The 7,366-nt window shown below is 35.6% G+C and overlaps 1 non-coding gene across 1 annotated transcript; it reads right to left on the bottom strand.

Annotated features, from left to right (window-relative positions):
• Positions 1-6,515: 6,515 nt before the first annotated feature.
• LOC145168126 (U6atac minor spliceosomal RNA) lies at positions 6,516-6,619 on the bottom strand. Its single transcript, XR_013741713.1, has one exon. It is a non-coding gene; the product is annotated as a U6atac minor spliceosomal RNA (small nuclear RNA).
• Positions 6,620-7,366: the final 747 nt, after the last annotated feature.

Consider the following 7,366-nt stretch of genomic DNA (forward strand, 5'->3'; position numbering starts at 1 on the left):
CTGATGTGGCCTTTGCTTTGATCATGTTTAGCAAATATCAAGGGAATCCTGGCAAGGCTCACTGGACTGCGGTAAAGAACATTATCAAGTACCTGTGGAGGACTAAGGATTGGGTCCTTACCCTCGGTGGGAGTGATGACTTGAGAGTGGTGGGGTACAGTGACGCCAGCTTTCAGACCGACATAGATAATTTCCGCTCTCATTCGGGCTGGGTATTTACCCTGAATGGAGGAGCAATAACTTGGAAAAGTTCCAAGCAGGAGACAGTAGCTGATTCAACTTGCGAATCAGAGTACATATCAGCAAGCGAGTCGGCGAAGGAGGCAATATGGCTAAAGAACTTCATCGGAGACCTTGGAGTTGTACCAACTATGAAGGCTCCTATGGATATTTTCTGTGACAGCGAGAGTGTAGTTGCCTTAGCCAAGGAACCAAGGGATCATGGCAGATCCAGGCACATCGACATAAAATACCACTTCATAAGACATCGAATAGAAAAAGGACTCCTCGTAGCAAAGAGGGTATCGTTTGAGGAGAACCCATCAGATCCCCTCACGAAGGGACTGAGTAGGGTTAAGCACTTACAGCATGCGAGACACATCGGGCTGAAGGACGATATTAGTTTTAATGATTATATAATTTTGAAACTTGTAATAGTTGAAATGTAATTGACATTTGATGATTAAATAAAAGGTGTTTTTTATTTATAAGTAATGTTACTATCTTGTGTCAATCATTTACTATTGTTTCACTTTGCATGTTTTGACTTCCGGAATAATTATATTATTCAAACCATCCACAGTCGATCATACTTTGGAAGTAGGTATTGAGGCAAAACTGTCATGAATTTGGCTTGTAGATTGTCTGAAGTGTATTAGACATAGCAAAGTTTTCTACAACATTCATGAGTGCTCATAAGGTCTGAGTATTGGATTAAACCCACCCTCACTTTCATTATTTCATGGAATTTATCTCGAGTGAACGTGAGACGATAATATCATATAAGTCTTCAAACCAAGAGATATGATTTGTTGACTATGCGTTGGTTGTACATTGATAGTACGAAACCGCATCAGTAACTTGATGTTATAAAACGTGTCGTTGTGTACAACTCAACGAGTAGTTAGTACAAGCATATGAGTCGAATTTTATCTGTTCCTTTTAGTCCTTGGAGGATTAAAAGCGATATCTTGGGCCCCTCGATGATTTTGTTTTGACTTATGTGTCGGGCCCGGTCAGAACTAAATGGATGTGTTCAATTATGTTCTATGTCAAAAAAATCGGAAATCGGGAAACAAACTGTTGGACAATGAGTATGACATTGTTCCATGTATTTGTCCGGCTGATATCTTGAAGAACAGAGGATTATATGATCACTTATCTAAAATGGCACGTCACAGTTCGACAGAGGCTTTTAAGAGCTACGATTGCTAGTCGGTGTTTTAAGTCGTACTTGTAGTTATAGTTATTAGACTTATCCAAGTGGGAGACTGTTGGATTTAGTGTCTAAGCCCATAACTGTAATTGGTATGTACTTGACCCGAGAGTAGCATGGCCCATTTGGGTTGCATGTCACCAAGACAATTTGTAAGGATGGATTTTTGAGAAAAGGATATTTATGATTTATTATTATATTATAAGTTCTAATATATTAATATGAAATCATATTATTATTTAATTAGTATTGATCATGAATTAATTTGGAATTAATTTAGTGATCAAAAGAGACTAATTAAATATAAGGGGTTGATTTGGTAAATCAATCATTCTTATGGTGTGGGCTTATGGTTATTTAGGATGGGCTAATCCAACATGGTAGTCCATGGATAGTCCATCGAGGTTTATCCCATGGATCCTAAGTAAGATGAAAAGTCATGCACATTAGGGTTTACATGGATGTAACCCTAATCCTAGCCACACTATATAAGAAGACCCTAGGCTACTAAAATCGGCACCTATTGATCTTTGGAAGAGCATAGCCGATTTTGAGTGCAAGTAATCCTCTCTCAAGTCCTCCATTGTTGGTGGTGGTGTGTGAAGCATTTGAGGCGTCACATTTGGGGTGCTAGGTTCTTAAAGGTCCAAGGAATCAAGCTACTAGAAAAGGTATGTTATTTAACTAGTTTTGTTATACAAGTACCCATGTTTTGTATGTTAGTTAGGGTAATGCTTTGGAAAATCAAATTGCATGTATAATTAGAGAAAACATAGATCCAAAGCATTTAGGGTTGCATGTGCACCTTAAGGTTGTTAGGATGCTCATAACCCATCAAACACAACAAAGTTTTGATGGATATTCTTTGGGCGATCTGTAAAATGTGATCAAGGCTCATGAAAGCGAAATTACTAAGATAACTGAGGAAGGAAAGTTGGGCATTAGTGGACCTTTAGCATTAATGTCGAAAATGAGTTTAAAGGACTCTAAGATCGAAACTGGTGAACAAGATAATCCTAAAGAAGAAGGATTTTTGGTAAATTCTGAGGATGAGGTTGTTGCTTATTATTCTAACAACAAGGTGAAAAAGTTTTTCAAGAAGCCATTCAATCCAAAGTACAAAAGTAACAGTGAGTTCAAAGGGAATAACTCATTGGAAAAAGGTGTGAATGTGGAGTTGAAGGAAGAAAAGAAGGATAGTAAGAATGGTGCTGAGAATAAGTCTTTGAAATTGAAAGGCGATTCGGGCTATGATTGCAACTATTGCAATGGTTCGAACCACTGGGCCAAAGATTGCATGTTGTGAAAGAAGGAAGAGAATAAGGAGAGAATAAAAGACGAAGCTTATTATGCTGAAAAGATAGAGGAGATAAGGGCGAAAACCAAAGGTACGCACTCTTCTTGAATCTTTTAATATTCCTTCAAGTTCTTATCTTACATTTTTATCTGATTTTGATAATACTCTCTCATATGTTAATGATATGTTGATTTCTGCTAGTAGAGAAGGTGAACATTCTAAAACGTTGTTGTTTGATGTTCAAAATCATTTGGAGAATAAAAAGAGTAAGGTTGAGAATCTAGAGCTACAATTGAGAAACTTAACTTTAGATAGAGATTCAGTGAGAAGTGACAATATTTTGTTAGTTAAGCAGCAAAACATTTATTGTAATAATGTTAAATGTTTGTATGCGAAACTTACTGAACTATATCACTCTTCTGATATCTACAAAGAACAACATAAAAAGTTCTTACCATTCTTAGAATATGAAAGAGAAAAAGTTGATGCCACTTCTGATGATTGCGAAAAGAAAATTTCTGAATTTGATAAAGTGCCTAACGATTCATATGCTTACGGAATAGTCAAAATTGATGAATGCTTGAATGCTGATGATTTAGTGCATATAGTTAATGAAACTCTCACTAAAAATGAACAAATTAAATATTTTGAACATGAGTGAGAATTTGACATTAGACTCTCAACAAAATTTTGTTGATATCGAAGATGATTATGAAACTATCAGTGAAATTGAGAAAGAGGAAATTGTTGATTGTTCTTGATTATCTGTTATTAATGTCAATTTGATGGAAAAAGGCAAAGAACTTTGTCATGATTCAATGGAGAAGGTTAACAATGATCAAACCTCTACATCGAAAGTTTGTGATCCTTTTGATCAAGTTGTAGTGGAAGATTATGAAAGTGATGAAGATGATGTTTCGAATGAAAGAACTGTTCCACGAGTTGTTGTCGAACAAGTTTATGAAGAATCAAAGGAGTTCGAAAAGGTGTTGAAAGAAAAAGGTTCACATTATCTAGAATCTAATTTAGTTGTCTATCCGTCATTCAAATGCACTGATGAGGTTGTATTTCCAAATCAAGTCTTCGTCACTTCTGGAAATGGTGATAAGGTGAATCCATAAATCAACAAACTTTTTGAAGAAGACAATAAAGTTGTGACAAAAGAAGTTTTCTAATCGCACATTTTTTTAATTTGTATTCTGTGCACACGTTTGCACTGGAATCATTGAGGTTTTGGGTAATACCAATTCGAAACCTAGACTTCGCAAAGTCTGGCATATGATTTCGCTTTACAATCCCAAAAGCGAATGAGCCTAACCTCAAAGCGAAGGCCTTGTGTTATCTTGATGATGAAACCTTACGGTGTACTTGTTCCACTGTTCGAAACATGTGACAGTTCTTATCCTATTGGGAACAACGAAACGTTCAGCGGATGTGACATTTCAGTATTTCACGGGATTTTAGGAATTCGTGATGATCACTTTTTCTAACGTGGCAACTTTTATGGCAACCGACCCCATAACCAATGCAATACGTGGCAGATTCTGATTGGTTATCGGTTCAAATTCAAAATTATCCGTCGACTATAAAAGGAATTTGGTGGTGTTATTTGAAGACTTTATGCTCACTTATCAAATTTCCCTAAATTTATCCAACGATTATCGTCTTCAAACAACATTTTCAAACCTTAACAATGGAGGCTCCTACTACAAATGTTGATCCTTCCAACAACACAAATGAAGAAGAGATTTCTGAACCCGTTATAAATATTCAAAGCTCGAATCTTCATTTACTGCCATAAGTTAGTCAATATCATGAGTAGTTGCAGATGCTGATTGTAGCCCTAAATCACTATGTTCTTTCAACTATCTTATCATCATAGTTTTTTGTTCAAATGACCTGGTTATCACTTGTTGGATCAACAACTGTATTCAACAAAACAACGAAGGTCGTTACTTTTCAACTGACAAACAACAAATTCCAGAAGCTCACCAAGCGACAGTTTGCTCAGATTATGAAGTTACCGTACTCAGGTCCATTTTATGAAGTTACGAATGAACCGGTTCTTTTTATGTTTAATGAGATGGGTCATCGACCTCCTCTTACTGGGATAAGTGAATTTTGCAAGTCTAGTCTTCCCTGTGTGTGGAATTTTCTCTTTGGAATTATACTATGATGTTTGACAGGCCATAGTTCAGGGTTAGATAAGGAGAAAGTAGTTCAGGGTTAGATAAGGAAAAATTGGAGGTCTATGCTATGATTGTTGGTCTTTATTATGACTCTAATGTTGATTATGTTACTCCGCTACGGGAGGAGTTTGGTACAACTATTTCACACACCAATGTGTCGAATGGTGTTTCTTGTGCAGGATACTGGAGTTTATACCTCAGGGATGTGTATGAAAAGGAAGGGATTTTGGTTCCCTCTGAAGATAAAAAGGTGGAGTTTTCGACTTTGTAGACTCCAAAACTGGTTATTGATGATCAAGTTCTTTTTTCGAGTGTTGCTCGCATTCCTGATGCCATGTTAAGATGAATTGATCCTGCAAACCCAATTCTAGTTCCGTATTTGGCATATATTAACCCAAATGTTACAGTTGGGGTTCTTTTGCCAAAGGGGGTTGATGGTTCGTCGAAGGCTATTAAAGCCTCCAAGAAAACGAAGAAGACTGAACAACTAAAACCTATTCAAGAGCATGTAGAGGAGGAAGTCTCTAAGGAAGTTATTCCTTCGAAGATGGACATTCTCAAAAGAACAAAGAAGTCTGCTCACAGACCTCTTCATTCTCCTGAAAGACCAATAGTTCAAGAAGTTGCAGTTGATAACATTTATTCACCTAAGCATGCATCTTCAATGAAGGGGATAAAGAAGATTCACAAACCTCAACTTAACAGAAGAGGTGTGCTCATCCGATTGCACTTGCTGCCACCATCTTCCAAGCCACATCTCGTAAAGCTATAACCCTGTTGCTGCCTTAGAAGACCACCCCCCTCAACGTCTCCTCCCTTCCCCGATCAGTGACTGCCACAGAAGAAGGAGCTGTAGGCAACAAAAGGCTGCTGGAAGCCTCTCATCACCCCACTGCCACCTTCTTCCATCGTGTACCACCACCCACCCCTACTCCTGCTATTGCATCGTAAGTAATTCTCCATCCTCAACCTTCGAATGTGGTTTTCGTTCACTACCGGCGATCGTAACATTTTGTGTTTCATTTTTTTCATTGCATGATAACGAAGGAGGAGGAGGAGGAGGAGGAGGAGGAGGACCCCCTCCATTGTTCAAACTGAGTTTTGAAATTAATTCAATCTACCCATTTCAAAATTTTCATTCAAAACTAGTCCTAAGCTTGCCAACTTCAATTAAATTATTCCATAATACTCAATCTCCTTCAAAAATCCCTGCAACCAAGTACAAATTGTCCCAAACTTTGAATTAAATTTTTACAGTTCCTACCCCAATTCGAAAATCTCTTTACAAAGTAGATCCAAAACCTTTAAACTTCAATTAAATTATTCAAAACTCATCCGTATATATAAAACCCTTTTCAAAATAAATCCTAAACTAAAACATAAAAATTAAATATTTCATTTTGTCTCATTTTTGGAAATTATTAATTAATTTAGTTTAATTAAATTAATAAATGGGTCCTATGGTTTAGTTAAACTACCAAACAACCATCCACATATTAATTTATATTAAAATTTCCTAAAAAACTAAATTAATCTCGGAGGTTCGTGTTCACGGCATATTAATTTATATTTTGTATGGTTTATTGTTTTGAAAATAAAACTTTTACTATGAATACTTGACACGTTACAGGTAACAAGTAAGCTCGAAGGTTGTTCGTGTCCAGGGAGATGCCAACCATCTCTCCATCTTAAGAACACTAGATTTTTTTTTCTAACGACAGAAGTTTCTATATTAAATTTAAAACCCAACAAAATACCTGCGAATTAGCAATAATTAAAGAAGAAGAAACGAAAAAAAAAAAAAAAAAACTAGTTAAATACTACATCAAAACTTAATACGTAGATTTAATTAAAAAGTTGATTTGTATGTAATTCTTTTTGTCGTATACGATAATAATATTTTCTTTTATATACTATATAATTTATATAAAACATAAATTATTATATACAACAAAACGTTATTATATATGAATAAACTAATTATGTAAAAAAAAAAAAAGCAAATAAGAGTAAATATTTTCTGTGAGCAACTTGTGTATTTAATAAAAACAAATTGATAGTCAACAAAACAAGTGGTTCTCGGGGTATAATCATTAAGTCCCAAAATTGGGCAAACAAAGAAAATCAAATCACATAACACCCACTTTGTAAAGCTCATGTTTAATCGAAGTTATCAAGAAAACATAGCCACGTGTCTACAATCTATATTAGGCTGGTATTAAATTTCACTTGTACCCTTCAGAAATATGGGCCCGTCAAGACATTTGATTAATATCAGTTCGTTATAATTTAATGACGAAACTACTTCTAAGTGTCACATTATTATAGTTTAATGACAAAAAATCTCAGCTTACAAAACCATCATCAATCCTCACCCACGCAATTCATATAACCTTTAGAAAACATAAGAAGGTAATATAGTTTTTCTTTTTCAAAAATATTTAG

Source organism: Lactuca virosa, chromosome 3 (genome assembly GCF_052849685.1).
Source record: "Lactuca virosa cultivar CGN04683 chromosome 3, Lactuca_virosa_CGN04683_v6, whole genome shotgun sequence".
NCBI lineage: Eukaryota > Viridiplantae > Streptophyta > Magnoliopsida > Asterales > Asteraceae > Lactuca > Lactuca virosa.